Source organism: Arachis ipaensis, chromosome B09 (assembly GCF_000816755.2).
Source record: "Arachis ipaensis cultivar K30076 chromosome B09, Araip1.1, whole genome shotgun sequence".
NCBI lineage: Eukaryota > Viridiplantae > Streptophyta > Magnoliopsida > Fabales > Fabaceae > Arachis > Arachis ipaensis.
Window position 1 is genome coordinate 38,516,633 of NC_029793.2, and position 10,664 is coordinate 38,527,296.

A 10,664-nucleotide genomic window follows, 5' to 3' on the forward strand; every position below is an offset into this window, starting at 1 on the left:
GACAGGTCTTGCTCCCTCTTCTAAAAATATTCTGTGCTCGCATACTTGAGGGTTGATTCCCACTATGTCTGCCAAACTCCACCCAATTGCCTTCTTATGCTTCCTCAGCACATCAAGTAGCTGCTCTTCTTGTTGAGGAGTCAGCTCTCTTGCAATAATAACCGGAAGCTTCTACTCATCCTCAAGATAAGCATATTTGAGAAGTGGAGGAAGAGGTTTCAATTCTAACTTTTGATCATGGGCAGGCTCTGGATTATCTGGAGCTCGTGAAAATGGCGAAGTGCCCTCATTGTCAGTTAAGAGGGTCCCCACACTCGGACCTTGTCCAATGTGCCTCTCTTCAAACTCTTCTTTTTGAACTTCAGCCACACTTTCGTCTATGACATCACACTGGAAGATAGAACGATCTTCTGGGGGGTTGTTAATGACTCTATTTAGATTGAAGATCACTATGCGGCCATCTATTTCAAAGGAGTATGTTCCTGAAAAAGCATCCAATTTGAATTTTGATGTCTTCAGGAATGGTCTTCCAAGTAGGATCGATGATGGCTTATCTGAATCATTATGGGGCATCTCCAAGATATAAAAATCAGTGGGAAATGTGAGCCCTTTAATGTTTACCAAAACATCTTCAGCAACTCCAGCCACTGTAATAATGCTTTTATCTGCTAACACAAAATGAGCTGCCGACCTTTTTAAGGGAGGGAGCCTCAAAACATCATATATGGACAAAGGCATTATACTGACACATGCTCCTAAATCACACATGCAATCATAAATTACTACACCACCAATAGTACAACTAACTATGCAAGGACCTGGATCACTACATTTTTCAGGTAATCCTCCCATTAAAGCAGATATAGAACTACCTAAAGGAATAGTTTCTAATCCATTAATCTTGTCTTTATGGATACATAAGTCTTTTAGAAACTTTGCATATTTAGGTACCTGCTGAATAACATCAAAAAGGGAGACAGTTACTCGACCTTTTTGAATATCTCTACCATTTTAGGATCAGGTTCCAGCTGCTTCCTGGGCTTCCTTGCAAGCTGTGGAAATGGAATGGGAACAGTGGTTTCCGTGGTGCCTGCGCCTTTTGGTGCTTCTTCTTGTGGTTGAGCTATCTCTTCTTCAGCTATGTCCTGTATATCTTCTTCCTCTTCAACATCTTCGATTTCCACTACCCCTTCAGCTGAGGCGTATTCTGGTGAGCTTGGTTCCTCCTGATTCCTCTCCTGTAGTGTAGTTCCAGACCTCAGGGTGATGGCATTAATGCCTCCCTTTGGATTGGGTAATGGTTGAGAGGGGATTCCAGTGGTGCTTGAAGGTTGGTTACTGGAATTTTGTGCTGAACCAAGCTGTGTCATAAAAGCTTGCAGAGTAGAGGTGAGACCATTCAGACTGGTGTTAATACTGTTCACGATGGTACTTTCCATGGCCAGTTGTCTTTTCTCAAAAGCTTGTAATAAATCTTCATTAGAAGATACAGAAGAATGAGTAAATTGAGAGGTTTGCTACTGATTGTTCGGTGGTCCTTGGTTTTGCCTCAGGTGAGGTGCTCGGTAAGGTTGATTTTGCTGCCTGCTGTTGTTATTATTCCACCTCTGATTTTCCTGATTATCTCTACCTCCCCTATTATTGTTGTCTCTCCAATTCTGGTTTGAATTGTCCTGCCATCCATGGTTATTATTTCCACTTTGATTGTACCCTTGGTTGGGGCAGTCATAGAAGTTGTGAGTGGATGCCACCATGTTGTCTTCTTGTTGGAGCTGTGGGCATTCATCAGTGTAATGGCTGTAATCAGCACAAATTTCACAAATTCTTTGTGGGACTAGTTGTTGGTTTTGCTGCGGTTGAGTTTGCTGAGCTTGTTGATTCAAATGCATTTGCTTCAGCAGGTTGGTCATCTCACAAATGCTTTGAGTTAGAGCAGTAGTCTCTCTGCCAGAAGATACTTCTGTAACGGCTTTTGAACGGCCTTGCTTCTGTCTGTGGTTCCGAGTAGATTTAGCTAAATCACTGATCAATTGCCAAGCTTCATCAGTGGTCTTGTACTTCTTCATAGACCCATTGCTGGCACTTTCCAATGTGGTCTTATCTTGGGGCCTCATACCTTGTGTGATATAGCTGAGTAGCACGATCTTGTCAATCATGTGGTGGGGGCATGCTTCCAGAAGATTATTGAAGCGCTCCCAGTATTCGAAGAGAGTCTCATTGTCATCCTGAACAATCGTAGAGATATCCTTCCTCAGTTTATCAGTAACTTCAGATGGAAAGAATTTCTCCAGAAACTCCTTTCTGAGTGTATCCCAGTTGGATACATTTGCTAGAGGTTGAGTGTAGTACCACTCTCTTGCTTTTTCCCTCAAGAGAAAACGGAAAAGCTTTCAGCAGAATTGAAGTTTCATCAGTGCCGTCACGCCTGACAATAGAACAGGCTGCCTGAAAATCTCTCAAGTGCTTGATAGGCTCTTGAGCAGGTAGGCCATGAAACTTGGGCATCAAATTTAACAGTGCGGTCTTTATTTCAAAATCTGTAGCTACCGTTGGATGATGCGCTTGAAACGGTTGCATTGTAAAATCAGGAGCTCCTTCCTCCTGAATGGTAACTCTTCTAGCTGCCATGTTTTCTGCACGTAAAACAACCGAATCAGTAGAACGGGGGCTGGTTTCTTCCTCAGATTCACTTTCAGATCCGCCCTCAGAGCGGGCTAACCTACGCTGTTCTCGCCTTATTCGTGAAATAGTCCTTTCAATTTCAGGATCGAATATTAGCAAGCGCGGATCAGGAAGTGAACGCGTCATTTGACGGAAGAAACATGCAGCTCATAGTAGCAAAATTAAATAAAATGCAAATAAATAAATTCTAATTAATAAAATTAGCACTCTATTGCAACTCCCCGGCAACGGCGCCAAAAATTGATGGGAAGCAGAAGCTGATGAATTAAAAAAATTATTAAAATTGATACGTTGCAAGTATAGTTCTTAATTCACCGAAAATCTGCCTATCAATTTAGAAATGTGTCATAAAGAGTTTAAATCAAAATTACTGGGAGTTTTAAGTCCCAGGTCGTCTCCCAATGAGTTGTAGAGAAGGGTGCTATCTTATTAATCAGAGGTTCGAAGAAGTTGAGGTAAGTAAATTGGAATGTAAACCGAGGAAAATTAAATGATATGAATAAAAAAACCTTGACTGGGAATTGATTAGTTAGAATCTCTATCATTGATGGAATGATTATTTAGATGGATTTATAATTAACGGTTACTCTGTTTAGTTATCCTTTACTAGGTAAGGGAAAGTCAAACAAGTTGGATTACTAGATCCGTTTACGAGTTACAACCCACTTAGTTCAAGGGATTGACGTTGGTGACAGGATAGCAATTCAACAATTAACCCAATTACAAATTTTCTTTCAATCCTTCCAACTCAAGAGTTCCTTTTCAATCAATTCCCCATCAAGTAATGAAACTACTCACGCATTGTAAATAATAAACCCATAACACATAAAAGGGAATTAAAAGAAGACATGATTATTGGAATTGAAATTGAATTAAAAAGAAATAATCCTTGCATTAAATAATCATAAGTGTCTGAATAATAAAATTGAACAAAACAAAGAATATGGAAGAATAAAACCAAGTTAAGAAAACAAACTAGAATGATGAAGTCTTGATGAGGAAATAACTCTTCTCAATGTTCCAATGCTAAGACCAATTGAAAATTAAAATTCTCAAAACTAGAGAGAAAAACCTAAGAGAGTGAAAAACTAGATCTAAAACTACTGAATGAATGTGTGTGTTGTTTCTGCATATTCTCTGACTCTAGTCTGCTGTTCCGGGCCGAAAATTGGGCCAAAATAAGGTCCAAAAATCACCCCCAGTGAATTCTGCAGAATATGCAGATCGCACATGTCACGCGATCGCGTCGTCCATGCGGACGTGTCGCTTGCGCTTTTTCCTCTCCACGCGTTCGCGTCGTCCACGCTACCGCGTCGCTTGCGATTTCTAATCCGCGCGGCCGTGCAAGCCATGCGGCCGCGTCACTGCGATTTGCGCTCCTTCACGCGGTCGCGTGAGCCATGCGACCGCGTCACTTCTCGCTGGTTATCTCCTCAAATTCTTGTGTTCCTTCCATTTTTTGCTAGCTTCCTCTCCAATCTCCATCTCATTCATGCCCTATAAAGCCTAAAACACTTGACACACAGATCACGGCATCGAATGGAATAAAGGAAAATTAAAATTAAATAATTAAAGTCTCTAGGAAGCAATTTTCAAACATGTACTGAATTTAGGAAGGAAATCTAAATGCATGCTAAATTGATGAATAAGTGGGTAAGGATCATGACAAAACCACACAATTAAACACAATATAAACTATAAAATAGTGGTTTATCAGGGAGATACTGCCAAATTTTTATGAAATTTAAGATTTTGTTTTAAGAATGTGATTTAGAAAAGGAATGAATTTGAGAGGTTCTATTACTTGGTTCTTGATTTATTAAGAAATAGATGTTTTTCGAGTTTAATCTGTCTACGGAAAGTGGATATTTTAAGATTGATTTAAATAAGAAAGAACCTATGTTTTGAAGTTTGATTAAAGAAGTACCTTTGAAAGAGTTTTAGTGGATTTTAAAAGAAGTTGAACTTTGATTAATTAGGTTCGTTTGCTTTTGAAGTATTCTTTAAAGTTTGACTTAGCAAGACTAAACAACTCCGAGCCTTGGAAAGGTTTCCGATTTACGAATGAAATGAAATTGGCTTTTAAGCATTTTGGTTTTGAAAGTGGCTCGGAAATTTTGGCCTACATGCTATGGTTTTGATTTTAAGTCTCCATTTTAAATGGTTTCAATTCGAATAATTATGATTCCAAAGATTTCTAAAGAGTTTAAGAAGTGAGGCAGGTTATTCTTCCCTAGAGTCTTGTGTCTTCTCAAAGAAAGTTCTGTTTTAAGGAGATGATTGAAAGTCTCTTGGAAGTTTTGTGAAATGTTATATTAAGTGACTCAAATTTGAAAGAGAATTGATTTTGAGGAAAAGTTGAATTATGAGTTTGAAGAGATTTGAGAAAATAAAAAGTGAGTTCTATGATTTTATCAATTTGTGAACTTGGTTTCTAAATTATCTTGTTGAATGCGGATTTAAATTGAAAAGTTTTATCCAAAAAAACCGTGATTTCAAGTATTTGACTTACGAACAAATGATTTTGACTCCTTTGAAAAAGCGTTAACAAAGAATATGTTTAGAATAAACGTGTTTTGAAGGTTTTGGAGACATATTAGCAAAAATCGGTATTTGTTTTAAGGAAACTTTCGGATTCTTGATAACGATAATCAGAGTGACGCAGCGGAAGGCAAGAGGGAAATCGACACGTCAGGGCGCTTTGATGGGGATATATCGTGTAACTCGGATTTTCAAGGGCGAAAATCTTTTTAAGGAGGGGAGGATGTAAGAACCGGGTTTTTCATGAATAAAATAATTTAAATGCCAAAATTAAGTTCTGGAAAAGTTAGAATGAGAATTTCGAGATTTAAATATGATTTTTGGACTCAGTAGGTCTTTCCGAGTCAAAAAATGTGTTTTCTGCGAAAAACTGTGAAAAACTGCGAACCGGCAGTTAAACTGGTTTATGGTTTAAGCTCTTTATATATTTATTTTGTTTTGCTTTATTCTAAGCTTGAATATCCGTATGTGGTGTGAAGTTCTAGGATTGCCTTTGGCGTCCCGGGGCCTTACATCTTACATTATTGGGCACTGTTACCATACTGAGAACCTCCGGTTCTCATTCCATACGTTGTTGGTTTCAGATACAGTACGTGACCCACCGCAGTGAGTTGGGTGATGGTAGCAAAGCAGAGGATCTTATTCTATTTTGTTGTCTTCTTGGTTATTTTATCTTTTACTCTCACTTTTGCATTTCATTCTGCCTAGAGGCTTTTATTTGAGAGAATAAAACTTGTATAAGCCCTTTTGAATTACAGTCTTCTTGTTGTCTGTATATGGTTAGCCGACTTAAACTCCGCAAGTTCTGGCTAGATTCTTTTGATATTATACTATTATATTTTGATACATCTTATCTGTACCTTGTGTTTTCAGTTAGTAGCTTCGCTAGTACGTTATGCGCTTTTCAAATCCTGTTTTTGGAGCTAAATCCTTCATCAGGCTTCTAGAGTATATTATTTCTTTCTATATAAATATATATAAGCCTTAGAATTGTCGTAATCTCTGATTAACCTTTGCTTTACGGCTAGAGGTAAGGCTTAGGGTAATTGGGGTGTTACAGACAGCCGGAAAGGACTATTCAGACGTTAGAATATATGCTGAGAGCATGTGTATTGGATCAACCCAGAAGTTGGGACCGTTACATGCCATTGGTGGAATTTGCATACAGCATTAGATTTCATTCCAGCATTGGGATGGCTCCGTATGAAGCCTTGTATGGACGGAAGTGTCAATCCACACTTTGTTGTATGAATCGGGTGAAGTGAGTGTTTTGGGTCCTTGGTGCACGAAATTGTGATGTCCAGGCTCGAACAATCCCTGGCAACGTGAGCAACTTGGTACGCGTAATCGTGATTACACTTTAATTATGTAAAATTCATGGCTCTTTCTTTCCCTGGCAATGGCGCCAAGAACATGGTGCTAATACCATGGTTCACAACTTCGATACAACTAACCAGCAAGTGCACTGGGTCGTCCAAGTAATACCTTACGTGAGTAAGGGTCGAATCCCACGGAGATTGTTGGTATGAAGCAAGCTATGGTCACCTTGCAAATCTCAGTTAGGCAGATATAAATTGATAATGGTGTTTTCGAATAATAAATAATAGAATAAGGATAGAGGTACTTATGTAAATCATTGGTAGGAATTTCAGATAAGCGAAAGAGTTTACTAACTACTAATGATCATGTAATAAAGACACAAACATAGATAAACACTTAATATAAAGAAAACAAAAAATAGAAAATTTGAGAACAAGGAATGAGTCCACCTTATTGATGGTGGCATTTCCTTCTTGAGGAACCAATGATGTCCTTGAGCTCTTCTATGTCTCTTCCTTGCCTTTGTTGCTCCTCCTTCATTGCTTTTAGATCTTCTCTGATTTCATGAAGGATGATGGAGTGCTCTTGATGTTCCACCCTTAGTTGCTTCCAATAATTGTGTGGAAGAAAATGTATCCCCTGAGGTATCTCAGGGATCTCTTGATTTGCAGTCAAATGTTCTACCACTGAGCTATAGACCTTTGATGGAAGCTTTTGTCTTCCCTTTCCTCTTTCTAGAGGTTTCTCTGGCCTTAGGTGCCATCAATGGTTATTGAAAAAACAAAAAAGCTATGCTTTTACCACACCAAACTTAGAATGTTGCTCGCCCTCGAGCAAAAGAAGAAAGAATAGAAGAATAAGAAGAAGATATGGAGGAGATGGATGGATGTGTGTATTCGGCCATATGGGTGGGATTGGGTGGGAGAGAGATGTTGAATTTTGAAGGTAGTGGGTGTATGGATGTGAGTGGTAAATGGAAAACAGAAGGGATGATCATGAATGGAAAGAGAGATGATGAGGTAGGTGGGGATCCTGTGGGGTCCACAGATCCTGAGATGATCCTGTGGGGTCCACAGATCTTGAGGTGTCAAGGCATTTACATCCCTGCACCAATTTAGGCATGCAAAATGCCCTTGCACACAACTCTGGGCGTTCAGCGCCAGGTTGGTGGCTATTTTGGGCGTTCAACGCCCATTTGTGTGCCATTTCTGGCGTTGAACGCCAGAACCATGCCTGTTCTGGCGTTCAGCGCCCAGAAACTGCCCGTTTTGGGCGTTCAGCGCCAGCACCATGCTCTATTCTGGCGCTGAACGCCAGACAGATGCTCCTCCAGGGTGTGATTTTTCTTCTGCTGTTTTTTATTCCATTGTAGTTTGCTCTTCAGTAACATCCTCATTCTCTTCAGAAGAGGAATACTCATCAGAGCTCATGAAGGGCATAAGGAGGTTCAATGGAATCTCTATGGTCTCTAGATGTGCCTCAGATTCCTTTGGTTCCTCAGAGGAAAACTCCTTATTGATCACTGGACGTCCCAGGAGGTCTTCCTCCTTGGGATTCACGTCCTCCTCTCCTTCTTTGGGTTCGGCTATGGTGCTTATGTCAATGGCCTTACACTCTCCTTTTGGATTCTCTTCTGTATTGCTTGGGAAAGTACTATGAGGGATTTCAGTGATCCTTTTACTCAGCTGTCCCACTTGTGCTTCCAAATTTCTAATGGAAGACCTTGTTTCATTCATGAAACTCACAGTGGCCTTAGATAGATCAGAGACTAAATTTGCTAAGCTAGATGGATTCTGCTCAGAATTCTCTGTCTGTTGCTGAGTGGATGATGGAAAAGGCTTGCTATTGCTAAACCTGTTTCTTCCACCATTATTAAAGCCTTGTTGAGGCTTTTGATCCTTCCATGAGAAATTTGGATGATTTCTCCATGATGAGTTATAGGTGTTTCCATAAGGTTCACCTAAGTAATTCACCTCTGCTATTGCAGAGTTCTCAGGATCATAAGCTTCTTCTTCATAAGAAGCCTCTTGAGTACTGTTGGATGCAGCTTGCATTCCATTCAGACTCTGAGAAATCATATTGACTTGCTGAGTCAATATTTTATTCTGAGCCAATATGGCATTCAGAGTATCAACTTTAAGAACTCCCTTCTTCATAGGCGTCCCATTACTCACAGGACTCCTCTCAGAAGTGTACATGAACTAGTTATTAGCAACCATATCAATGAGTTCTTGGTTGAGAATTCAACCATAATCTAGCTCTGTCTCTTACAGCAAAAGGGAAAAGCATGAGCCTGTAGACTTCAGGATCTACTCCATTAGTCTTAACAGTATCACATATCTGCAAGAATTCAGTCAAGAACTGAAAAGGATCTTCAGATGGAAGTCCATGAAACTTGCAGTTCTGCTGCATCAGAGAAACTAATTGAGGTTTCAGCTCAAAGTTGTTTGCTCCGATGGCAGGAATGGAGATGCTTCTTCCATGTAGATTGGAATTAGGTGCAGTAAAGTCACCAAGCATCTTCCTTACATTATTATTATTTTCGGCTGCCATCTCCTCTGCCTGTTCGAAAATTTCTGAGAGGTTATCTCTGGATTGTTGTATTTTAGCTTCTCTTAATTTTCTCTTCAGAGTCCTTTCAGGTTCTGGATCTGCTTCGACAAGAATGTTCTTGTCCTTGCTCCTGCTCATATGACAAAGAAGAAGGCACAGAAAAATAATAATAATAATAATAATAGAGATCCTTTATACCACAGTATAGGGATCCCTGTGTGAGTGGAAGAAAAGAGGGAGACAAAGAGTGTGATGTAAAGAAAGAAACACAACTGTGAGGATGGCAGAGGTGTGAGATGAGATGTTAGTAGATGAATAAATAAATAGAATAAGATGAGAGAGAAGGAATTTTTGAAAATAATTTTTGAAAAAGAGTTAGTGATTTTCAAAAATGGTTTTTGAAAAATGTTAGTATTTTTTTTTCGAAAATTTTTTTAAAATCAAAAATGAAAATAAGAATAATTAGTTAATTAAAAAGAAATTTTTGAAAAAGAGGGGAGATATTTTCGAAAATTAGAGAGAGAGTTAGTTAGGTGGTTTTGAAAAAGTTAAGAAACAAACAAAAAGTTAGTTAGTTAGTTGAAACAATTTTTTGAAAAGATAAGAAGTTAGGAGGTTAGAAAAGATATTTTGAAACCAACTTTTTGAAAAAAGGTAAGATAAGAAGATATTTTAGAAATTAGTTTTGAAAAAAGTTTTGATTTTTAAAATCACAATTAATGACTTGATTCATAAGAAATCACAAGATATGATTCTAGAACTTAAAGTTTGAATCTTTCTTAACAATCAAGTAACAAACTTCAAATTTTTAAATCAAAACATTAATTGATTATGTTATTTTCGAAAATTTGATATAAAAATAAGAAAAAGATTTTTGAAAAATATTTTTGGAATTTTCGAAAATAACTAAGAAATTTGAAAAAGATTTGATTTTTGAAAAAGATTTTGAAAAAGATAAGATTTTCAAATTGAAAATTTGATTTGACTCATGAGAAACAATTTGATTTTAAAAATTTTTGAAAAAGTCAATCCAAATTTTCGAATTTGATGAGAGAAAAAGGGGAAAGATATTTTTTTTTTGAATTTTTAATGAAGAGAGAGAAAAACAAGAAAAATGATGCAATGCATGAGAATTTTAGATCAAAACATGTGATGCATGCAAGAATGCTATGAATGTCAAGATGAACACCAAGAACACTTTGAATGTCATGATGAACATCAAGAACATATTTTTGAAAAATTTTTAATGCAAAGAAAACATGCAAGACACCAAACTTAGAATTCTTTAATGCTTAGACACTAAGAATTCAAGAATGCATATGATAAACATGAAAAGACACAAAACAAAAAATCATCAAGATCAAACAAGAAGACTTACCAAGAACAACTTGAAGATCATGAAGAACACTATGAATGCATGAATTTTCGAAAAATGCAAGATGCCCATGCAATTGACACCAAACTTATAACATGACTCAAGACTCAAACAAGAAACAGAAAAATATTTTTGATTTTTATGATTTTCTAATTTTTTTTGTATTTTTATTTTATATTTTTCGAAAAATTAT

General features: G+C 37.8%; 1 long non-coding RNA gene across 1 annotated transcript in view; it reads right to left on the reverse strand.

The window, feature by feature from the left end:
- The window catches only part of LOC110266381, a 15,022-nt gene continuing 7,543 nt past the window's right edge, over positions 3,186-10,664 (reverse strand). Inside the window, exon 3 of the long non-coding RNA XR_002353703.1 lies at positions 3,186-3,196. This is a non-coding gene — a long non-coding RNA (uncharacterized LOC110266381). The remainder of the gene's footprint in view (positions 3,197-10,664) is intronic.